General features: G+C 30.9%; 1 protein-coding gene and 1 long non-coding RNA gene across 3 annotated transcripts in view; one reads left to right on the top strand and one right to left on the bottom strand.

Moving 5' to 3' along the window:
• Positions 1 to 26,346, top strand: part of mahj (LisH and WD40 domain-containing protein mahjong) — a 107,950-nt gene that overhangs the window by 8,403 nt on the left and 73,201 nt on the right. The gene's annotated exons all lie outside the window — the stretch shown is intronic.
• LOC147908951 (uncharacterized) overlaps positions 409 to 26,346 on the bottom strand; it is a 30,865-nt gene continuing 4,927 nt past the window's right edge. The window contains exon 2 of the long non-coding RNA XR_015545586.1: positions 409 to 26,056. This is a non-coding gene — a long non-coding RNA (uncharacterized LOC147908951). The remainder of the gene's footprint in view (positions 26,057 to 26,346) is intronic.

Genomic DNA, 26,346 nt, shown 5'->3' with positions numbered 1-26,346 from the left:
TCCCTGTATTAAAATTAATTTAAAAAAAACAAGTAAATTAGGGCAATTAGGAATCGGCGCTGTAATTGATGTGCTTAAATAACTAACCGAACTTAGTGTCTTGTATTATATATTTAATATTTTATTTAATATTTTTCACTATTTTTTAGTGTATGTATACGTGTATGTATACGGATACGTAAAAATTAAAAATGGCTGATCCAAAATAGTAGGAAAAATTCGAAAAAGTTGATAATCAGCAAATCAATATGTTTCTAAGATTTCCAGAAATTTTTCGAACTTCGAAAGATTTCGAATTTTTCCTACTATTTCGGATCATCAATTTCATTTTTTACATTATATTTGACTCTAAAAATCTTAATTCTCAGTATACATCAAAATAACAAAACCAATTTTGAAAGCTGCACGTTTTTTTCCTTATTGCATCTTTTTTTACTTATTGCAAAATATTTTTTGTGCTATGACTTTTTTGACTTTCTTACCCAAAAATTTTTCTTTTTCAGTTTTTAAATGATCAATTTAAAAAAAAAAATTAATACATTACAATCCGAGATACAAGCAAAAGAAAAATGTCATGTTAGAATTATTCGTTGTGTATGCACGGAGATTTTTTTGGATTGTGTACTGAGAGTTAATGTTCACATTTTCATAATTAAAGTATGAGAATCAAAAAAGGCATATATATATATCACACTAGCTCTGTGGTATTACAGTTACTATCAGAATTAGCGATCTGAATAAGATCGTACTTGTATCTTCGAAACTATTGGTCCTAAAAATATGAACTAATTAAAATTTCAAGGGAGTTATCTATTAAGAAGTTAGAAAGTATCGTTATCTAAATAAAAATCTTAATTTTTCCAAATACACCGTTTTTATATAAGTTATGAATCATAATTTTCAGTCAAAAAATCACAGAAAATTTTCTTCAAACAACTATATCTTGCATAAAAATTGATGGACAGAAAAGAAAGAAAAGTATTTTATAGAAAGTTTTCTGAGCTTTAATTTGGTATACTTTACTTTTTACATAAGTCCTTTAAAAATTAAGATATACATAAAAAAGTAATGGATAACACGTTTTTTTAAGAAAATGTTGGAAAAAGACGATTTTTCTGAAAGCTGTTTTTCCAAAAATAAATTTTGGAAAGGGGTACGCAACTAGGATCGTATATAAATATATGTAAACTTTGAGAAAAATACGAATATTATTTTTTCTAATTCGATTACACACTGTCTTGATAAATAAACATATTTGAACATAAATTGAGGATCGTAACATCATATCTCGGGAATTATTGGTTGAGGTTAAAAAAAGCATTTTCAAACTAATTTCATAAGTTTTACGACTGTTTATGTAGAATGTCTGTTTTTATAAACGATAAGTCACAAGCAAGTTATTCATTAAAACTTTATTATTACAATTTGAGAAAACTTATTTATATTTCGGTAACTATTCATCGTACGAGGTTCAATGAAAAACAATTTTGAAGGGAATTAAAAAATCTTTCGATTTGATAATAAATACTTTTTACGTAAGAGTAGTTGAATCCGAGATATTTACATAAAACATTCGTAAAAATTCTTAAAAAATTCGTTCAGAAATAAAGGGAAACATTCTTAAAATCGTAACTCGAAAACTATTGGTAGTACAAGAATGAATAAAAAATGATTGAATTTTGTATATAGGGAATTCAATAACCTTCAATTTCTATAAGACATATTTTGTACGTAAAATAGCCAGATCCGAGATATTTATAAAAAAGGTTTGAAAATTCGCTTCGTTCTCGAATCAAAAATACAACATTCTTTAAAAAATTCTATCACGGAAAATATTGATCGTACGATCTTAAAAAAAAAAAAAAAAAATTGTTATTTTATCAGCTTTCTTTTTGATAGTGACCCTTTCGATAAAATGATAAAATGGATACTTTCTGATATATTTTTGAAAAATCACATTTTTAATGAGTTTTTTGAAGCTGAAAAGTTTTCCAAGTCCGCTGGCAGTCTTTTAGTATATTGTATAATACGTTATTTTGAACAACTTCCCACAAACAAATCTTTTATGGCAATTTTGCATCCAAAAAAATCTAATTTTTCTAGGCTAAAACCACATTAGTAACCACTATTAAAAATATTTTATTAATATATAATGTATTAATGAAAAACATTTATTTTAAAAATTCAATTAATAAATAAAAGATTCAATTAATTTAAAAATTAAAAAGCAAGATAAAGGGCTATTAGCCAAATGAGATCTTTAAGGCTAAAATATCAAATAAATTGTATTTTAAAACATACAAAAGAATAATAATAAATTAAGGATTATCGAAATTTAAAAAATTTAACAAAAATTGGGCAAATTAGAGTACGGCGCGGTACGTATTGCGCAAACAATTAAAGTTTAATTTATAAAACGATTATTTTTTACTTATTGTTACAATATTCGTATTTTGGCCGCATTTCAGGCTATTATAAGAAAAATACAATAATATTGAAATTCTGCACACTTCCGTGTAAAAATTCCAGTCCCACTCAGCTGCACTATTCTGAATCCATCAAGGTGCAATTCCGATGATGATTGAAAGAAAATTGTAAATGTCTATAAGATAGTTAGTAAAATAGTTAAAAAAATGTGAACTAGGACAATAAGGAACAGAAAAGTTTGAAGGCAAGAGTGTGCAATACATATAAATTCACAAAGTAAATTGAGATCCAAATCAAGAAAAAAATCTAGATTTTCTGTAAAAAAAACTTTTTAAAAAATGAGACAGTAATGTAAACATATAAAAAACTAAAATTTATTTGTGCGAAGATTGTTCCTAGTACGAAGATAAAACATAATAGTAAATAAAACTGTTTCTATTGTAACTTATATATATGAAATAAAGAATATTGCGTGTTGTGTTTTAAAAAATCATACTGTATACCGTCTTTAATAATTTGAAATGATATAGTAGCATGAGGGGAATTTTGGGTCTCGCACGTAATTGACCGCCACAGGCGGCAAAATAAATACAGATGAAATAATATTTTGTACGAAGTTTCATCCCAAAAAAGCCATTATTTCGAGATATCGAAAAAAATGTGATTTTTTGTTAGTATCTTATTTTCTCTGCTAAATTTAAACGGATCTTTAAAAAAAAGTCATGGGTATTAATAGTATCAAAAAGATTGGAGTAAAAATTTTTCTTCATTCTTAATTCAAAATTCTGTTTTTAAAAAATTCAAGAATTTTTAAAATCGCATTTTTTATATGATGTGAATGTTTGATCACTCCTAAAATAATTCAGCAGTTAATCTTATCACAATTATACTCGTAATTTTTTCAGATTTTTAGATTTGATGGAACATATCGGAAAATAACTATTTTTTCATCATTTTTCTAAAATGTATCAGTTAACATATTTGAAGTTTTTAAATATAATTATACTTATCTTCGATCCCACATCAGCAGACAATAATTTAAAACTTTAATATTATACAGTTCGCGTAGATTAATAACGAGAATTCTATTTTTTCCTCATTTAAAAAAAATAATTTAACTGATTTCAGTATTTCTTTTATTTTGGATTAAATAGATATTATAGATAAAAAACTTGTCATATTTCTTGATACTATATTATATTAAGGTAAATTTATCATGTTATTAGTTACATGCTTAATAAAGTTAGAAATTGGTCTTTGCTTTAAATGGAATAAATACTGAAATAAGTTAATAAGTTAATTTTTCTGAATGAGAAGATGGAATTCTCGTTGTCTAATCTATGCGAAATAATACTATAATATTAAAAACTTAACAATAAGAAATAGAAGTAATGGCTGTAACGATCAAAGATTTTTAATTTTTAAATGATTCAATCTGAGTTATATATGAATATATAAATATACTATATATGTACATGCATATATACTACATTTGTAGTGCGCCGAATTGATTTTTTATAAACGCAATTAAACTACTGTAGTAATATCACAAATTAAATTGACAAGCAATTTTAATAATTTGACGCACAATCAGGCATCCTATTAGAAAGATGTTAATATGCTAAAAAACTGTAAATGAATTTATTACAAAAAATATTACCTCGGAAGTCGAACTCGGATCTCTATATTTTGTATGAACATAATCCTTCAGACTACCGTGGCTCTAATAATATTCTTAAATAAATTTATTTACAGTTTTTCAACATATTAACATCTTTCTAATAAGATGCCTAATTGAACATTAAATTATAAAAATTGCTTGTCAATTTAATTCATGATAATACTACAGTTTGTAAATCCGAGAAATCAATTCGGCGTGCAGTTCGAATAATTACATATATACATATACAGGGTGTCCCATTTTAAATAATGTATTAAGATTTCTAAAAAATTATGGTAGATACGGAAAATGTTTCAAACAAAAGTTGTGATTTGGAGGGAGACATAAGAAGATACCATTGATTTGACCTGGGTGACGTCGCCAAGATCACATCGATTTTTTTAATGGAACATCCTATTTTTGATATATGTATACAGGGTTGGCCATATTCGACGGAAAGATGTTTTTTTTTTTTCAATCATGGGAAAGAGATGTTAGATCGAGTAACGACGTTTCCCATGATTGAAAAAAAAAACATCTTTCCGTCGAATATGGCCAACCCTGTATATGTATATCATTTTATATATGTATATTATATATATACATATCGGGTGTCTGAGCTACCCATACATTTCTTTTATCTCGGAAAGAGAGCATTTTAGGAAAAAACTTTTCCTATAAAAGTTGTATGGTTTCGAGATGTACATAAGATGGTGTTATTAGTTTGATCTTGAATAGTCGTTTGAAAGTTATATGAAGGTCGTATTGATTTTTCCGAATGATACACTACCCTATTTTTCATTCCATATTCTTGTATCTTATCTCGAGAGCTTTCCAAAATACTATAATCAAATATTTTTTTATTAAAAATTTTTTAAGTTATTAAACTTGAAAGTCACAGTATCGCCGGCATTATGTCGGCAATGAGTTTAACTGATGGCTAAAACCTCTTGAATGTTGTTCAGAATCATGTCCCGGAAGACATTTATTAAGATGACATTTATCAAGGCCATTCGACATTATTGTATTTTGTCAAAATATTGAAACTTTCAAGTTTTATAACTCAAAAAGTTTTTAATGAAAAAATATTTGATTATAGCGTTTTGGAAAGCTCTCAAGATAAGCTATTAGAATATGAAATGCAATTTCTAAAATGCTCTGTTTCCGAATGGGGTGCATAGGTGGTGTCAGACACCCAGTATATATTAGATTGACATTTTTTTTAATCGGGCTTTCAGCTCGAAAGCTTTCATTTCATGCCAAAAGAACATCTCTAAATTTTTATCAAAAAATATTAAGATTTAGAGGTCGCTAGTAAACGATTTTTAAATCAAAGTTTCGATTTTCTTTAATACATGTTTGATTTGCAAAAATGGCTTGATCTGGATTTTAAATGTGTATGTTTTTCTGGTCGCTGAACATGATGCAATAATTCATTTAATTCTATACGCCTTAAGAAATATAATCAGATTAATGTAAAAAAATGACTAAATTTCAAGATCGATTTTCGCAAGTTTTCAAGCGTTCAAATGAGTCGTTACTTTCCTCAAATTGTAGATCTGTTCACCTAGAACAAGATCTAGTTGGAATTTTTCTGGGACCTTCTACAAGACTAGTTAAATGCAATTCTAACACACGCACGTATCCACCCAAAATACTATATCACAGGTGTTCCGCAATTTTTGGCCAAGTGCTTTTGTGTAAATACAGCGGAACTGTGTAAACTGAGTCGAAAAACTATTTTACCATTTTTACCGATCTACCAATCTACTATTTTGCAATTTCGCAATAATTAACGAGATATTAATTACTAAAAATTGTCGAATATTGATCTTCAATTTTTTTACTCAAATACTGTTAACTTTACAGAAAAAACTGTGAGAAATAAAAATTGTTTATTTTTTTCATAGAACTCTAAGAACTTTTTCAGAATTTTTTATCAACTATTTAGTAATTATTATTGGCAACTATTTTTATCAACATGAGAAAATACAATAATAAAAATTCTGAAAAAATTCTCAAAATTTCATGAGAAGAAAATAAACAAGTTTTATCTCTCGCTGTTTTTCTATAAAGTTAATAGTATTTGAATAAAAAATTATTAAAAATCAATATTCAGCGATATTTAAATAATATCTTGTTAACTATTGCGAAAATTGCAAAATAGTAGAGGACTTTTTGACTCGCAAGAGAACTCCGCGAGGTGTCAAAAAATTCTGATTTTAATGAAACTTTGTCATATAAAGAGATGAATACAGAAAATCAGTTGGGGCGGAAAAATGGTTTGAAGTGACATCGCCCCTTACGTGTACAGCAGTTTTCAGCTTTTTCCGTTGTATCTCAAAAACTATTCGAAATATCAAAAAATGTTTTATACAAAAGTTTTACAACAAAATTACCTTCATTTATTTACATCAATAATATTTTTAATAAACATTTTTTTTAAATAAAATTTTTTTATTTTTTAAAAATATTGATGTGAACAGAAGTAATTTTATTGTAAAACTTTCGTGAGCTACAAGTTCACAAAGTTTCATTAAAATCAGAATTTGAACACCTCGAGAGGTTCCCTTGTCAGTTTAGTCCACTCTACCTGCCCACGAGCATTGTCGGTTGAATTTTCGAACCTGTAATGTATAATATATAAATTTCATTTACATATTCGCAAATTTCTATTAAGCAGACAGATACGTTACACCCCGAATCATAAGAAAAATCTTCATATACGAGATTCGTTAATATTCTTCTCATATTTTATTATGTAACAGAATAAAATTATCATTGATATTTAAGAATATTTAATATCAATATAAGGTTATAATTTTGTTGATTGTGAAGTGAACTCTATATATTCATACATCAAAGCTATATGCACATTTACAAATAAATTTTTTAGAAATAAATTTGTATAAAAGTTCTTAAGTATAAAATAATGTTTTATATATAATAATAGTAATACCGGTATAACACTGATATTATCGAAAATTTATGCGTATACCGGTATTTGACATTCAATACTCTATTCGGTTTCGGTTTTTCATATATCGCTATTATTTTATAGAAGTATTGATGATAATACCTGTATATTATTGATAATAAAAGTATTTCCATTTTTAGCCCCTGATTTATATAATATATAAATATCGAAAAATACCGATATAGATCTGGTATTTTTTATATTGTTTTAAATCCCTGCCGGTAAAGCTTCTCATTCCAGCTCTAATATCGTTTACTTTACTGATAATGCGAGATTGAGCATTGTCGTGAAAAAGGATTACTTTGCATCGCTTACTCGCAATTGAAGGTTGTTTTTGATCTAATGCTTGCTTTAATTTGTGTAATTGTTGTCGATAACGATCAGCGGTGACAGTTTCTTTCGAATTTAATAGTATACAAACTTTCTGATCCCACCAAATACACAGTAATATCTTTGAACCATGAATATTGTGCCTGGAAGTGAATGTTGCTGGTTGATTTGAATCAACCCATGATTTTTTTTATTTGGAATTATCAAAATAGATCTATTTTTCATTCCTAGTAACAATTTGATACAAAAAATTCTTTTTTTATCTGGCGATCAACGAAATGCAAATGTTCAATCGATTTGTAATGGCATTTCCTGATAACTGATGTGGAATCCATTTTCCTTCTTTATGAATTTTTCCCGTAATGTTTAGTAACTGTTGTACGATCAACATTTAATTCTCTAGCAAGTTCTGAAGTAGATTGTGTTGGCTTTTCATTAAATAATGGTTGCAAATCTGCATTTTCTAGCTTTTTTGATTATCTTGAGCGATCTTTTTTTAACATTGAAATCACTTTTGAATCGTTTGGACTCATATTCACATGTCTTAATTGATGCAGCAACATTACCATAAGTTTCTATCAGAATTCTATGATCTTCAGTCGCTGTTTTCTTCTGATTAAAAAACAAAAGCAACGGATGTCGAAAATATTCCTTAGGAAACATAATGTTTACTGCATTTATCGTTGACAAATGATTAAATATCACGGAGTAAAGCAACAACTGCGATGGAATGTTTTTGACAACACTGACATTAGTGCCATCTCTTGCAAAACCCTCAAAATTAAATTACACTTTTAAGGCCCAGTTGCATCAATGTCATTTTGATTTTAAGTGAGACTTGAAACTCTCTCTGTTTCGTTTTAAAGCCAAAAAGAGACAGAGAAAGAGCTTTAAGCCTTACTTAAAATCAAAATAACGTTGCAATCGGGCCTAATACAATTATATTTAAATTAAGAATAACTTAAAATATGTCAATTGGTATATTTTAGGTCGAAAAATGGATCGAAAAAACGGTTTTTATTCTTTTTTCAATGTTTTTTCGACATGTTATACCAAAACATGTTATACCATACATGTTCCACCAAAAAATTTTGAATATAATATATGATGAGATTTAACTGCTGAATTATTTTAGAAATGGTCAAACATTCAGATCATACAAAAATAAAATAATAAAAGATTTAAAAAATTCTTGAATTTTTAAAAAACAGAATTTTGAACCAAGAATGACAAAAAGAATTTTTACTCTAATTTTTTTTGTATTCTTTATTCTTTTTTTTTTTTAAAGATCTGTTTAGATTTAGCGGAGAAAAAAGATACTGATGAAAAATCACATTTTTTTCAATATCTTGAAATAGTGGCTCTTTTGAGATGAAACTTCGTACAAAATATTCTTTCATCTGAATGTTTATTTTGCATCCCTTCAAGCTGGCAGGATATATAAGAAGAAAAAAAGGATATGAAAAATAAAATAATAATACTGATTTTTGCTAATTTGTGCTATCAAAAGAATTAATATATTGATCCATTCTTTAAGGATTAATTCCTAACTGAATTAGACTCAAGAGCAAAGTATTTTTCGCCACGAGCAGAATCAATCGCTACTTCCACAATAGAAGCGCTATAATTTATGCTGTCAAAATATGAAGTCTCAGATTTTGCACTCCCACCGTTCCTTCGGAAACTCATGGCACAGGGTACTTTACCCTTGAGCATAATAGGAATCGGGAGTAGTTTCTAAATGAACGGTGGGGCAAACAAAATCTGAAATTTCATATTTTGGCAACACAAATTATAATGCTTCTATTGTGGAAGTAGTGATTGATTTTGCCCGTGGCGAAGGATACTTTACTAGAGCTTAATAAGAATCGGGGATAGTTTCCGAAGAAGTAGCGGGAGCATAAAATCTGAAACTTCATATTTTATCGGCACAAATTATAACACTTCTATTGTGGAAGTAGCGACTGATTCTACTCGTAGCGAAGAATACTTTATTCTTAAGCCTTTTTATTACGGGTTAGTTCTTGAGGATCAATATATTAACTTATTTTTGATAGCACAAATTATCACAAAATCAGTACTATTCAAATCTTATTTTATTTTTCTTTTTTTTTCTTGTGGTCTTATTAACTTGATGTTAAACTAGCAGCGCTATACGTTTCTTCTAAATGCATACAAAATTGTTTAATGATACAAAATTGTTTTTTGTAACACAAATTAGCACAAAATAAGCACTAAATAATTCAAAAGGTCTTTTTCGAATCTACTCTTTTGGTCCTGCTAGCTTGACAGAAATTCATTTTCATCATGGCAAGGAGCCATCATTGATTACATGCGGGGCTCGAAATTTTTCTTGTTACTATATCTTTTAATTCCATGTTTAACATTGAGAATAACTCGATCGGGATTGAAACGTATGTTTTAGAATTATCATTATTCATTGTTTGATATTTTAGCATTAAAGACCTTGCTTGGCTCGTAGCCCTTTATTTTGTCTTTATAAATATGTATTTATTCATATTTTGATATACAGGATGTTTTGAAAATTCAACCGACAACGTTTGTGGGCAGGTAGAGCGGCTAAACTGAGTCTAAGGACTAAATTTCGCAATAGTTAATAAGATATTATAATATTTACCAAATGTCACTGAATATTGATTTTCAATTTTTTACTCAAATATTATCAACTTTACAGAAAAACATCGAAAAACAAAAGTTTATTTTCTTCTTATAAAGTTTTGAGAATTTTTCCAGAATTTTTTAAGGCTCCTGACCATATTGGAATCGTGACGTCAGAAGCGAGGAATGACACGTTAATTTATGTTGCATGCCATTTTTAAATAAAGACAATAGATGAAACGAAATCGTTTTAAAACACTTGTAAAAATTGATAAAAACTATCCTTTCCTCCCTTGACAGTCAGTAAATGGTCATAAAAGGTACGTAAAGTGTGCCTGTATTCGGACAGAAACACGGTCCGACAGCTGTTGAAACGAGTAAAATATACATATAAAATTCCAATATAACTTTAGTTTCATCGATAATTACGACTTTGATAAGTACGAGACAAGTCACATTTTCATAATGAAGCAAATAATAACGAAATGGCATGCAACATAAATTTCGTTATCAAAACGTCACTTTTCTACGCTTATAAGTTCGGTCATTTATTCGGTCGTGGTGTGACGCTGTAATACATATATAAATACGAGCCCGTGTGCTCGCCTGCAGCGCGAGACAGCGAGCTCCTTCTCACACTAGTCGCTTGTTTCAAGCGACCGAAAATTTTTTTCTCGGCTATCTTGGCCGTTCGGCGGCCCTAGGCATCAATAAGGGGCGGGGGGCATTCTAAATAACATATAAGTTTTAATAAATTGTAGTAATAGTGTATCCCTCCTATTAATCCAGAATAGTTTCTTCCTTCATAAAGGAGGAATATACTATATAACGCGCATGAAAAATTGTAAACAATTAAATATCTCGTAACTGTTGCATTTTGACATGATTTATACTAAACTCGAGTAATGAGAATAGTTCAATGAAACTAGAATTTTAGCGTAAAAAAATTATCAGCATTTCTTTTCACGAAAGTCTTGAAAGACCATCAGAAAAGAAATGATATGTTTGAAACTCGAGACTTGTGAAGCAAAAAGCATATTTTTCGCTTATAAAAAGAAAGATATTGTACGGAAAAAAATTCGGTATAAAAATGTAGGTATTCGAAATACCTACAAAATAAGACGTGGAAACATTAAAATCGATCTATTAGTTCAATAAAAAAAAAATAAAGAGGTCTTTTTTTCACTCGCTCTCTGTTCATTGCGATTTAAGCAATGAAGCGCAAGTCTTTGAAATTCTCGTAAAATGTAGCCCTCGTAATGATGAACAAATCTAGCCTTGAATGAGCCTGAAATATTCATTAGTTTTTGCAAAAAGCTCATTTGTTCATTAAAAATCTGTCTGCGGAAAACTTAATTTCTTCATCTTTGAACAGTCGCACAGCAATTTACAGGGATGATTTTTCTTCTTCAAGAGTTGCACTATTACGTACACGTAATAACAAAACGATTTTTTGCAGTTAAACTATTATAAAACTACTTTAAAAAGTGGGTATTTTTTTTCGTATAAAAAATGGAATAATTCCGTTAATATGCATCATATCAAATAGCGTGTGAAACATTCGACATCTGACATTTTTCTATGAATTTAAAAAAAGATTACCCTCCAATTATTACGAACCGAGATAACAATTTTTTTTCAAAAAATTATTGTGACTCTAATTTTTAAGATTAAGAGTTCTGTCTGACATCAATTTATCGAAGAATTGAATTTGCTATTAAAATATTCTCAAATTTTTTGCTGCCGAAAAAGTTTGTTTAAAACCATTGGAAAGTTGAACGCGAGCGAGTGTGTCAGGCGGAGTGAGGGAAGCCGGCGCGGTCCCCAGCAAATGAGAATGGATTGAAATGAATTGAAATGGATTCAAATTTTCAGAAATATTGATTCACGAATGTTAAAATGAATGGATTGAAATTTTTTTCTATTCGAATACGTATTTTAAAATTAGCAAATACTTTTTTTTGGATTTAATTGGATTCAATTAGATTCAATTGGATGCAATTGGATTGAAAAAAACTGCATTTCCTATTTCAAATTTTTAATTGAACAATATTCACAATGTGTTTTGTGTTCAGAATTTTCAATTCTGAATTTCAATGCATTTTTATTCATTTATAGGAATATATATATATTGCATGGAGTATATCTATGCCTTTCAATCTAAAAATAATATTAGCTTTTTCTGTGAAAACACAACACAAAACACACACACACACAACACATTGTGAATATTGTTCAATTAAAAATTTGAAATAGGAAATGCAGTTTTTTTCAATCCAATTGCATCCAATTGAATCTAATTGAATCCAATTAAATCCAAAAAAAAGTATTTGCTAATTTTAAAATACGTATTCGAATAGAAAAAAATTTCAATCCATTTTAATCCATTCTCAAGAATTAGAATTCCTCGGCTTTACGATTAACAGCGAAGGGTGTAAACACTCGATAAGGTTCAGGCTATTCGCGAGTTTCCAAGGCCTAACACTATAGTCGAATTGCGTCGTTTTCTTGGGCTTGTCAACTTTTATCGTAAATTAGTGCATAATGCAGCTATCGTTCAGACACCATTAAATGAGTACCTTCGCGATTCACGCAAAAATGACAAACGGCCAATCATATGGACGCCGGTGGCTGAAGAAGCGTTTAATAAGTGCAAGGAGAGTCTGGCCTCCTTAACTGGGTCGAGTGGGGAAGATTGGGTCGCTCGGCGATTTGCGCGTCTCTGGTTTTGTACATTAAAATTTGTTAAATTTACATTTTCTCAGCAATAAATTGACGTAGAAACATTTTTTAAAAATCTGGGATAGTTCGGCGAGATATAAACAAATAGCTTAACCAAATGTTTTGCAAAGTAATTGTAATCACGAAATTTTTAAAAACAATAATTAGAAATTCAGAACAAGTGAGAGAACTAATGAGAATCTAACGCTGATGTAAGAACGAAGAGTTAGAAGATAATATTCAGGTGTTGGTGATTATCTTCATTTATTATATCGAACGTTTCGGTTCACTTGGAGTCATTTTCAGCGAAAAAATAGAAATACGTAGGCTGTTGGAAAAGTTTCTGCAAACAATATGAAAAAAAACATATAAAATTCGGTAAATGGCTTTATTGTTTTTCGAAATATTCACCTTTGAGATCGATACATTTTTGCATATACTCGAACCAATTTTCAAAACATTTTTTCTACTCTGAGACTGTAACCTCAGTGTACGAAATGTTTCAACAGCTGCTTCAGGAGACTCAAATCACCACGCATCTTCTTTTTAATGTTTAGGAACAAAAAGAAGTCATTAGGTGATAAATCAGGTGAATTCGGACAATGAGTCATCAATTCGACATTTTTATTCGACTGGATAAAAAATCAACGGTTTAACGTGCTGTGTGACAGCTGGCGTTGTCATGATGAAGGATGATGCGACGATTTCGATTTGTTCTACGCAATTCATTTATGACTTCTGGCAAACAAATTGTTGCATACCAATCAGTATTTACAGTCCTTCGATCCTCTAAAGCCACATGTCCGGTATAATTGAAGAAACAAGCAATCATTTGCTTGGCAGCACTGCGTGAACGAACAACTTTTGTTGGTTTCGGTTCATTTTGAAATACCTAAACAGTGGATTGTTATTTACTTTCGGACTCATACGAATAGATCCATGTTTCGTCCCCAGTAACGATGTTGTAGACCAAATTTGACCGACCTCGGTTAAATTTCTTGAGCATTTCTTTGCTCCATTTAACACGAGTCTGTTTTTGAGCTTTGGTCAAATTGTGTAGAATCCAACGACTTCCATACGCTCAAGTGATCAAAATCGTATGTATTGCTTTCATGTCAATGCCTAAGGATGCTTGAATCTCGCGGTATGTCATATGCCAGTCTCGTTCAATCATTTCACGCACAGCATCAACATTAGTGATAATAACAGACGTGGATGGACGACCTTCACAGGAATTCGTCACAAAGAAAAGTACGTAAACGCTGGAATTCGGCAAACCAATTATAAACAGTCCTATTGGATGGTGCTTCATCCCCAAAAGTCAAATGAAGTCGATCGATGCATTGTTTCGGAGTTAAATTACATTTGTAATCGTAAAAAATCACTGCCCGAAAATTTTCACGCGAAATTTCCATTTTCTCACAAAATAACTTCTTTTAAAATATTATGCAAATAAAACTAGTTGGCTTGAGTACAAACTGTCAACTGAATTATAGATTAAAAACGTCTTACGGATATGATAGTAGCAGAAGAACGTTGGCGCCATTGGAAGTATTAGATTGCAGAAACTTTTCCAGCAGCCTACGTATAATACATCGTTGAAAATAAGTTACTCACAGATTGACAGAAATGCAGTAATCAATACGCTATATAAATTATTACAATTGTACTATTAATTCAATAATTATAAAATCAATAATAAACGTGTCACCTCAACGGGAAACAAAGAAGTTCACAAACATTGATTCATAATTTTCATAAGATATAAATGAAAACAAGTCGTTCCTCAGATAATATCGTGTCAGTTCATTTTGACGTGTTGTTTGAAATTAAATGTTACAAAGTGATAAGAGGACTTCTAAACAAGCAATGAAAATAAATAATAATAAGAGAATCAACTTATAACCAATTCAAATCTCAATATTGTTTTAATGTGTCTAATAAGGAAGCATATGAGTAGTGCAAGCAATCCATGTCTGTTTTTAAGTTAAGTCTATTCTTCTGCATGTATATATGAAACATTTCTGAATTTAAACGTTTTTTATTAAGAAATCTTTCCTTATCAAGAATTTGGACATTCTCCCAATCAAATTCATGATTAAAACTAAGTAAACAATGATCTATGATTGGTTCTTGTTACTGATGTTGATATGGTTGCGATGCTCAGATATTCTCGTGGATTTAATTTTCGATCTGTTTGATCAACATACGACGTATCGCAATCTTTACAAGGAATTTTATAAACAATTTTTATTGGAAAATTTTATTAGAGAGAGAATTGATTTTCTTATTATTATTATTTATTGTCATTGCTTGTTTAGAAGTTCCCTTATCACTTTGTAACGTTCAATTTTAAATAACACGTCAAGATGAACTGACACGCTATTAATCTGAGGAACTTGTTTTAATTTATATTTTATGAAAATTGTGAATCAATGTTTGTGAACTTCTTTGTTTCTCGTTGAGGAAAGTCACACATTTATTATTGATTTTATAATTATTGAATAGTACAATTATAATTTATATGGCGTATTGATTATTGCATTTCTGTCAATTTGTAAATGACTTACTTTCAACGATGTATCATTATGTTTCTACTTTTTCGCTGAAGATGATTCTAAAGTGAGCCGAAACGTTCGATACAATAAATCAAGATAACTGCCAACACCTGAGTATTATCTGCATCTCTTAACTCTTCGCTCTTACATTAGCGTTAGACTCTCATTAGCCTTGTTCTGAATTTCTAATTATTGTTTTTAAGATTGAGAATCTTTATTTATATATTTATGTAATTATTTATGAAATTTTTAGTTTTTTGTTCCTTAAATTTTAATTTTTTTATGTTTTTGGTTTGTTACTAAAGTTTGAATATGGAGTGCATGTCTGATCAACAAATTTAAGTCACATTAGCTATGTTTCTTTAATATGCTGTAAAAAGTATCCAATTGGACAATTAAATGTATGGAATTATCAGTACAAAATTATTTTTATGAATTTAATTGCAGATGCAAATATGACATATATAAACAAATAGTTAATAAATAATTTGCCAAATATTAGTGTAACTATCGAATATAGTTGCAAAATATATTTTTCGTATAACACTAATTTACTTTTATATTTGCGAAAGTTAGTGTTATATCTTTAACAGTTATGCTAACATTTGGCAAATTATTTATTATATTAATTATTTATATTGTTATGTCATGTCGCTGTTGAAATTTTCTCCGTTTTTGTTAGTCATTACATTTAAGCAATTTATCCGGGGATCGGAGATCAAATTGTGCGGTTAGGAATGTTCATTGGAAAGTATTGCATAATTTTTTGGTAATCTTGAACTCGGTGCCAAAAAGATTACGAAGCTTATAGACGAACTTACGTGGATCGACTTTTCGAATGTTCTTGTAGTTAGGAACGTGAGATTGATCTTCAATTTCTTAAGAGTATATACGCGTTCGCAGATTGAATTTGCCAATTTGTTTTGATCTAATAACTGCGCTAATTTTTGGATAAGGGAAAAGATCGTGATTGGAAATGAGAGCTGATTTTATTTGAAATCTTAATCTCTTCTCTCGCAGTTTTCGTCCGCCTTTAGTAGGCATGGAGGCCTACTTCGTCCGCCTTTAGTAGGCATAATACGAAAGAATTATCAATGTCCCGAAGAACTACCGTAAGACGAGGGCCACGCTATTGGCAGCGACAGTCGCAACAGCCCCTCGGATCATGTATACGTACTTGTATGTAATTGAATGGGACACAGAGCAGAGAGTTAGGTTTCAACTGATTCAATTCAGTATTTTTGTTTAATAAGAATAATAAAACAATGTGAAAAGAAAAACATTCGAGTATGTTACTGACGAAGCGCGATAGTTCTCACCTTGATCTAACTAATTTCCGACTATACTGGATAGGTTTCTACTTCTGCTTTTCGAATGAATTGAATGAATTGAAAGAATTGAATGAATTGAATGCTTGTTTCTGCTTTTGGCAGCTCCTTTTATATTTTAGAAATGAATGTGGGAGTGTTCTTTTAGGATCAATCAATACTCTTCAAGGTTTGGTAGAACCTATACTCGTGCTTGTTTCCTTAAGATAAGGCAGCAAGGCTTCGCGTAAGCTCTACTCTCCACTGTACAAGCTTAATCTTAATAGTTGAGAATTTTAATAATTTATAATAAAAATTCAATGTTTCTTAATTAACATCCTTATGCGAGGCGAAACTACATTCTGAATCATATATCTAAAATTGGTTTAATTTTATTGGAAGAAGAAAAAAAGGTATTCGTCTTCGCAATCGGGAAGATTTCTATTTTGCTATTAATTGCTTAATTGCTAAACGCTAATGTAATATACATTATCACTAATATAACGTTAATATATTATTTATTTATTATTTTATAGAAAGGTTTCTTTGAGAGAGATCATGAATATTCTCAAATATTCTTTAGGATAGATAGTCTGTGTGACGCATAAAAATATATAACGTATCTATCTGTTGGTTTGATTGTTTAAATAAAGGAACTGAATATACCCTCCTATAAAAGAGAAAAAGAATTTTCGATTTTGAAATAAAGATAAAATAGGGACGAAATATCAAGATTAAGACGAAATATTAACTGAGAGATAGGATAAAAATAAGGTATTAATTATATATTTATAATAAGGAAAAGAGAGAATTTTATCGGGATGTAATAGTTTACATTATGTTATATTCTTATAGCATCTGCAATTAAATTCACAAAAACAATTTTGTACAAATAATTCCGTACATTTAATTGGACATTTTTTACAACATATTAAATAAAGAAACATAACTAATGTGATTTAAATTTGTTAATCAGACATGCACTCTATACTCAAACATGATTTTTTAGTAATAAACAAAAAAATAATTCAAAAAACAAAAAACTTCATGGTTACAATTCTAAATTTTTTTAACAGCAAATTCAATTCTTCCTTGACAAATTAGTAATAGACAGAACTCTTAATCTTAAAAATTAGAGCCACAGTGATTTTTTGAAAAATAACTGTTATCTCGGTTCCTAATAATTGGAGGGTAATCTTTTTTTTTTTAAATTTATAGAAAAATGTCAGATGTCGAATGTCACATGGCTATTTGATATGATGCATATTAACGGAATTATTTCATATATTTTTTTATATGGAAAAAAATACCCATTTTTTAAAGTCATTTTATAATAGTTTAACTGCAAAAAATCGTTTTTATTAAATGTATGTGATAGTACAACTCTTGAAGAAGAAAAATCACTCTTGTAAATTGAAGTGCGACTGCTTAAAGATGAAAAAATTAAGTTTTCCGCAGACAGGTTTTTAGAACAAATGGCTTTTTGCCAAACTAATGAACATTTCAAGCTCGTTCAAGGCTAGATTTGTTCATTAGGGCTACATTTTACGAGAATTTCAAAGTTTTGCGTTTAAATCGCAATAAACAGAGAGCGAGTGAAAAAATACCTCTTTCGTTAATTTTTTTTCTACTGAACTAATAGATCGATATTAATGTTCCACGTCTCATTTTGTGGGTATTTATATCTACATTTTTTATATCGAATTTTTTTCCGCACGTACAGTTAATATCTTTTGTTTTATAAGCGAAAAACATGCTTTTTGCAACGATTCGATTTTTATTCGCATATTTTCTTCATAAGTCTCGAGTCTCAAACATACGCATTTTTTTTTCTGGCTTTTCGAGACTTTCGTGAAAAGAAATGCTGGTTTATAATTTTTTTCCGGTAAAATTTTACTTCTACTGAATTATTCTTGCTACTCGAGTTCATGAAAGAGGGGTATACTATATAACGCGCATGAAAAATCGTAAATAATTAAATATCTCGTAAACTGTTATGTTTTAACATTGATTTATATTATTCTGGATTAATTGGAGGAATATTACTACAATTTATTAAAACTTATATACAATAAGATTGGAAAGAAGACTGTTTATGTTGAATACATTATTTTAAATACGAAGGTCTGAATGTTAAGATGTTAAACTGTTATATATATTCATATAAATGAATTAATTTCAGAAATGATAATTGCCGATATGGTTGTCGGATTTTCAACGCAATCAATCTGAAATATTATAACAATCCCCCCAAATTTCTTAAATTTAAAAAACTGTAATAAACTTATTGCGAAAAATATTCCCGGCCGAGGCAATATTTTTCGCAATAAGTTTATTTCAGTTTTTTATTGATGCCTACAGTCGTCGAGTGGCCGAGATTGCCGAGAAAGCATTTTCGGTCGCTTGAAACAAGCGACTAGTATGAGAAGGAGCTCGTTGTCTCGTTCATTCTCGGCGCGCCGCAGGCGAGCACACGGACATAGGCTCGTGCTTAAGCGTGTAGCTATCGGTTTTGCCAGACTGCCGTCTGATTCTGTGGCGCTATTGTCAACGTAGAGTCACAGTATATACAGTAGCGCAATTCTCCTGATTTTATGATCCAAAATGAAGTGCACATGCGCGAAATAAGTAAGTTGCTCAATAACGCCATCTAAACTTCTATCTCACTTCTTTCTTTTTCCGTTCTCTCTTTCAGGGCCATTTAAATGTTCGAATAGCTGAAATACGGAACAGAGAAAAAGATAGAAGAAAAGAAAATCATCAGTTTAGTTTAATTAGTTTAATTTAATTTATTGTGAAGCTTTATGAGAGACTATATGTTAACAGAGTAATAGAACATAAAATATGATACAATAGACTATAGTAGACATAACATAAAATAAAATACAATAATCATTAGTAGCTTGCAAATGGTTAGGCATCAGCAAATTTGCTGTTGCAAAGTCCAACAAAACCAGAAATAAGGCAACAATGCAATGAGAGATGAACCATTAACTGAAATCACACACACACACACACACACACACACACACACACACACACACACACACACACACACGCACACGCACACGCACACGCACACGCACACACACACACACACACAATTGTAAATTGAAAATTGTAAAATGAAACAGGACTTTTTGATTCAGTTTAGTCCGCTCTATCTGCCCACGAGCGTTGTCGGTTGAATTTCCGAACACTGTATAATGTATAAGGTGTCTTATTTTAACTTAGTATTTATTTATTATAAGTTAATTAATACTATACTAATAGTATACTAGTAATTTTAGTATTTATTTATACTAAAATATCTTGAAAACAATGCATTTTCGAAAAACCTATTTCAAATATAAAAGTTATAGAGTTTGAAGAGGACTATCAGATAAGTTATTTAAATTTTAGATTATGGGCCCACTTTGGATTCAATAAGGCTCAGGTTAATTTTTTTCGATAAAACAGTGTTTGTACAGATTCATCAGATTTTATCGCAAAAAGTAAGAATATTTTGTTCCTAACAATTTTTTTTACTAAACCTCTTAATAAGTGTAAAATGCGCCTTAAAGTTCTTATTTATTATGGAACAATTCTGTTCTAGCCAATGAAAACAAGATTTATTGGACCTAAACTTTCCGGACCCAAAATCTAAATAGCTCATTCGATGGCCCCCTTCAAACCTTACAATTTTATTTAAAATTTTTATTTTTTTTTAAATATAATGTTTTTTTTTTTAGATATTTTGGCATCTAAATAAAAATGGGACACTGTATATCAAAGTATAAATAAATTTAAAAAATTTGTTTAATTATTTAATAATAAAATTTAGTATAATACACATATACAAAATAGGGATATATGCTCAGACTAATATTGCAAACCGGATATCCATATAAAATGTATCCGTACATAAAAATGTTGACGGATAAGTACAATATACAGCGAGTGTCGCGCGACTGGTGATTAGTATGTATCGATCGCCTGCGTTGATTGTTGTTCATTGAAAGCGAAGGATTAAAATCTCATATTTTATTATACATTATTTATATACTTATTATATACATAATTTTTTTATTTACTTATATGGAATGTAGACTATTTTAATTTATCCAATTGATTTTCTCAAAATCTGTAAATTTAAGATGAAAGAATTTCATAAAAAGATTTTATGGTTTCAAAGGAGAAATAAGTTTGTGATTTTGGTTGACTTTGAGAAGATGTTCTTAAGATGGTTCTTTAGTAAATCGAATTATCATAGAAATGTCTTTTTTTATATAATGAAATTGAAGTACCGAAATTGACGTACAAAATTCTACGGTAGATTATCGATAAAATAAGAGAAAAAAAATATTGAAGATTTAACTTTTCACGTATAATTTAGTGATAAGGCTCGTAGACGCTTCTTTGACTAACTGCACATAAATCTTACCATAGACTTTTTTTAAAACCGAGATTATAATAATTTAAAAAATTACAATTTTAATGGTTACAAAAAAGTAATAGGTCAACGACTATTCTGGAAAGATATTTACGTGCATAAACTTACACATAAATTTAACCTTGAGAAATAAACATAATCTCATCTTGTTTTTATTCGATGAAGATGCAGTTCTTGATTTTTACTATCGTATATTCCATATTATTTTATTAAGATATACACGTAGTTTTTATTCAAATTATGCAGATATTTGTATTTTTGAATTTTTGGGCTCTGGTGAGGCACCTCAAATTTTTGGCACTTTGCTAAAGAATCACCTTAAGGATGTATGGGCATCATTTGTACAAATGTGTTAATATTTATATTGTTACGTCCACGCGACTGATTTACGAAATCGCGCTCGCGGACGCGCACACGCACTCCCGAAACGCCAAAATGAACAATAAGCATTAAGAAGAAGAACAAGAAGCGTTTATTATTGTAGAATACAGAACAGAATACCGCGAAAGATGGAGCAATCAAGAGATACGTCCGAACGCGCCGACAACTTACATCCAAATCTGACGATCTTGTTGTAGACGAATGTCTAATTGTCTCGGCAACGCGTGCTCTTCGTTACACCACGGTCGGCAAAACACAGGCACAAAACTGCCTTCCTTCTTTAAGATTGTCATCCCGACAATCACGGCTTCTTCGGGGCTTTTAGTTCCGGCATCTCGAAGAATTTCAGAGCCCTTAACTAGCTTTCTGCTCCTTACTGCGCTAGTTTTTCAAAGCTCTGCGGCTCAAGTCTCTGGAATTCAGTCCTCTTGGGGTCCAATCCTTCATGCCTGAGGTTTCCTGAGTCTTCTTCTCTTCTGAGTAGGGGATCCCTCTTCAGTTCCTCCCCAGAGGAAAGCTAATCCTCCAGAGGAACTCGCTTTCGGAACTCGAGGCATCTCCTCATCTTCGCAAAGGGAACTCTAGGATCCTCTTACCTCTTCTCTTGAAGCCTTGAATATTTGATTCTTCTTTTTTCCGGAGGGGGTGAGGGGGCTTCGACTGTACGGCAGTATTTCTGCCCTCAGTCGTCGCCTCGGAATTTACCCTCTCTCCCGTGGAAAAATCACGGTTCAAATACCATGGGAGAAGCGGTCTTAAAAAAAAAAAACTCTAATTTTCTTTTACCCGTCTCTGTCGCGAAGCCACCGTTGAGATTTCTCATTTCTGAGGATCGCCGACGAACTCCTTCTCGACATAGTCGACGGGTCTTCCGATCCTCTTTTTTCCGTGTCGTTCTTACAAATCCGTCTCTTTCTCTCCCTCCTTCCCTCCCCCTCCCTTCTTCCCCCCTTTCCCCCTCCCTCCATTCCTCTCTCCTTTCCTTCTTCCCTCTTTCCCTCTCCCTTTCTCTCGAACTTTTGAACTCTCGAACTGTAACTGAAAAAGTCATTATCGCGCAGCTTATATTGTAAAACTTAGCATCGATTTTATTACTCTCACCAAGCAATACTAGGGCTCTGATTTACTGATTTATTACATTATAATTATAAATCTGATTGTCTTTCCGCATAAGGTGCTAGCCTATTTGAATGTACTACTTTATTTTTATATTTGTTCGACTTGCGAATACAATATACAACGTTGCTTAATTTCTTAACTACACAATATGGACTTTCCCAATTGCTCTGCAACTTTGTAGTTCTTCCTTTTTTCCTCCGAGGATTATACAGCCAGACTTTCTTGAAATGGATTTGCCTAGCTTTTTGATCGTATCAGGACTTTGCGAAGATCTATTCTTTTCCTTATAGTTTCATAGATCTCTCCTAGCTTCCTTTCACCTTTCCTAAATAGCCCTCAAGAGAATCAATCTTCTCAGCTTCAGGAAAACTGCCACATAATAAATCGATGGGCAAACGAAGATCCTAAGCGAAGTACAGTTCTGCTGGGGTCATTCCTGCTTCATGCTTGGTAGATCTGTACGCCAATAGATACAGCGGGATCCATCGGTCTCAATCCTACTGATTCTTGGAACGACGAATTTTGCCAGATAGTCCAAGATGGTACGATGTTGGCGTTTCTGCCCGTCCGACTGTGGATGCAAAGCGGTTGTTCTCATTTCCCTAATTCCTAGTATGCGCGACAGTTCGTGGAAGACTCTCGACTCGAAATTTTTTCCCTGATCGATGTGAACTTCTAGAGGAATCCCATGTCTGGAAATAATTTTGTTTAACAACGTCTCCGCAATAGTTTTGGACCTAACATTCTTTAAAAGAAAGCTTCTAACCATTTGATAAAACAATCAACGACTAGTAAATACTTATTGTCAAAAGAAATTTCTGATAGAGGTCCGAATATATCCATCTGGACTCTTTCGCATGGAGCACCAACGTTGCTTACACATCGCCCACTTTCATATCTTATCTGATGTCTTATTGACACCAAAAATGTCCCCCAATAGGAAAGTTATGCATTTCCAGTATCTGGTTCACGCGCCCTCTAGATATGATTAATTGGAAAACCATCTTTTTCAAATTAGGGACTTGCCATCTCTTGAACAGAACACTGCCTCTAACTTCGAGAGAGTTCCAATAGGACCAATAAACTTTGGTCGCATGTCCTTCGCTGCCACTTTTTGCCACCACTCCTTTCCCGTCTTTCTCTTTTTTGGATAGAAAAAATGAAATGCATGGATCTTCCAATTGCCCTCTTCCCCATTTTTTAAAATTTTCTTCGACTAAAACTATCCGTTTAACAGAATTTTCTTGTTTTAAGACGTCTTCCAACTCTATATTAGCGCTATAACGACACTGTTCACTCGCGTACGGTCATCTCGATAATCTGCGTTTTTATGTGAAAGACCTTTACGATACATGATTTCGAAATCATATTTCTGTCTTTCCATCCAGCGCGCTAATTGGCCTTCTAGGTCTTTAAAAGACATCAGTCATTTAAGTGAGGCATGATCTGTGTGAATTAAAAACTTTTGTCCATACAAATAATGATGGAACGATTTTACCGACTGTATTATGGCTAAAAGTTCGCATCGTGTGACACAATAATTCTTTTCGGCTTTATTTAATACTTGGCTAAAATAAGCAATTATTTTTTTTACACCATCTTATTTCTTTTTTCTTGATTTGATGCATCTGTATAGAAAATAAATTTTCCCTCTATTTTAGGAAATGCTAAAATCAGAGAGAAAGTTAAGGCCTGTTTCAATTCGTCAAAAGAACTTTGATGCCTCTCCTCCCAAACAAATTCAGTCCCATTTTTTGTTAATGCAAAGAGAGGCTTTGCCAGAGAAGAAAATTCTTTCATAAATTTTCGATAATAAATACAAAACCTGAAGAAACTTCTTAAATGTTTTTTATTCTGAGGAATTGACCAATCCCTCATAGCATTTATTTTCTTTGGATCTATAGTGATCCCCTCTGTTGATATTGCATGACCTAATAAGTATTTAATTTCCTTATTAAAGAAAACACATTTCTTTAAATTTATCTTCAAATTTACTTCCTTAACCGGAGAAACATCTTTCTACAATTTAATAACATTTCCTCAAACCTTTTTCCAAAAATAATTATATTGTCGAGATAAACTAAACAAACTTTATAAAGAAATTTTCTTAAAATCTGTTCCATTACTCTTTCAAATGTTGCAGGAACATAAACCAAAAGTCATAACTCTAAATTGCCATAAACCGTTACCGACCGAAAATGCTGTTTTCTCCCTATCTTTCGGATGAACTTATATTTGCCAATATCCGCTTTTTAAATCTAAAGTGGTGAACCAAATACTTGCTAATCGAGGATATCTATCCTGGGTAATGAATAGAAATCTTTTATGGTTATTGCATTTACCTCGCGATACTCAAAACCTTATTGTTCCATTCTTTTTTAACTAACATCACAAATGATATCTATGGGTTATTAGATTCCTCAATTACTCCTTGATCTTTCATTTCCGAAATAATTGTATTTACTTCCCTTCTCATTTGTATTGGAATACGTCGAGGAGCCTGCTTTATGAGGGAAAGGTCCTTAATGTTTATCATGTGCTCCCCGATCTTACAATTTCTTGCAAAAATCTCATTATTTTTTGTTATGATTTATTTAACTATAATCTGTTCCCCTGTAGGATACTTGACATTGCAATTATCTATTTCTATTCTTAATACATCCGATTTGGAATAAAATTGTTTGTGCCCAATTTGTCTCCGCCTTGTTGGATAACTTCGTGAAAAGAACCCTTCAGTTGGAGGGAGTGACATCTTTTAGAATAGCGGTTAAAAGAACTAAGGTAAAATTAATTCTGAAAATAGTTTTGGCCATAAGGGAAAATATTTCAACGAAAGAAAAAAGAGAACGCCCGCGCGGCCGATTTACGAGGTCGCGGACGCGCATATGCATTCCCGAACTGTCGAAATAAGCAACACGAATGTTAAGAAGAAGCATTTATTATTGTATAATAGAAAATACAGAACACCGCGAAAAATGTTAGATGTTAGCAATCAAGAGACATGTCCGAACACGCCGACAACTCACATCCAAATCTGACGATCTTGTTGTCAGACTGATGAATGCGTCTCGGCAATGCGTGCTCTTCGCTATACCACGGGCGTTGGCAAAACACGGGCATGATATGTTATAATATGTTAAACAAACTGCAATATATTTATAAAAGTTCAAAATATTCTGTTTTTATTAAACAACACATTTTTATAGTTTATTTATTTTATTTGTTATTATTTTTATTATTATAAACTAAAATTTAAAAATGATAACAAAATCTAAATTTTTTTTATAAGTACAAATATTCAGAATAATTAATACAAAGTTTTATTGCGATTCACTAATCAGTTCCAAAGATATAAAACAAATCAATATTTTGTTTATTTACTGGACAACTAGTTCATTCATCATAATATAATTTTACATAAATAATCTCGAATACATAATGTAATTAAAAAGTTGAGATTTATATTATTTATTTTATAATATATTTCCATACATTTTTATTAGAGCACAGATTTAAAAAATATTACTATTTATTAAAATATTAGGTGTACAAATAAGTTTCCGCCGTTTGACAAAAGACGGCGCCACTAGCAAGCTATGGTTAAAATTGTCTGATGTAAAACATTATATCATAAGGTTGGACATCTGTCAACGACATAATCTTGAAATACTAGCGATTTTGTATCAGCATCATATATTTTTTTTGTGCGAAAATGCCGAATTTTAAGCCGAATAAGCGTCATTTGCGGGAACTTTTGATTTACTTCTTTAATTTGAAGAAATCTGCAGCTGAGGCTCATCGATTGCTTGTAGAAG

This window comes from Acromyrmex echinatior, chromosome 7 (assembly GCF_024713525.1).
Source record: "Acromyrmex echinatior isolate Ae372 chromosome 7, ASM2471352v2, whole genome shotgun sequence".
Taxonomy (NCBI): domain Eukaryota; kingdom Metazoa; phylum Arthropoda; class Insecta; order Hymenoptera; family Formicidae; genus Acromyrmex; species Acromyrmex echinatior.
Note: the sequence above shows the minus strand (reverse complement) of the source record. Positions and strands in the feature narration are given on the sequence as shown.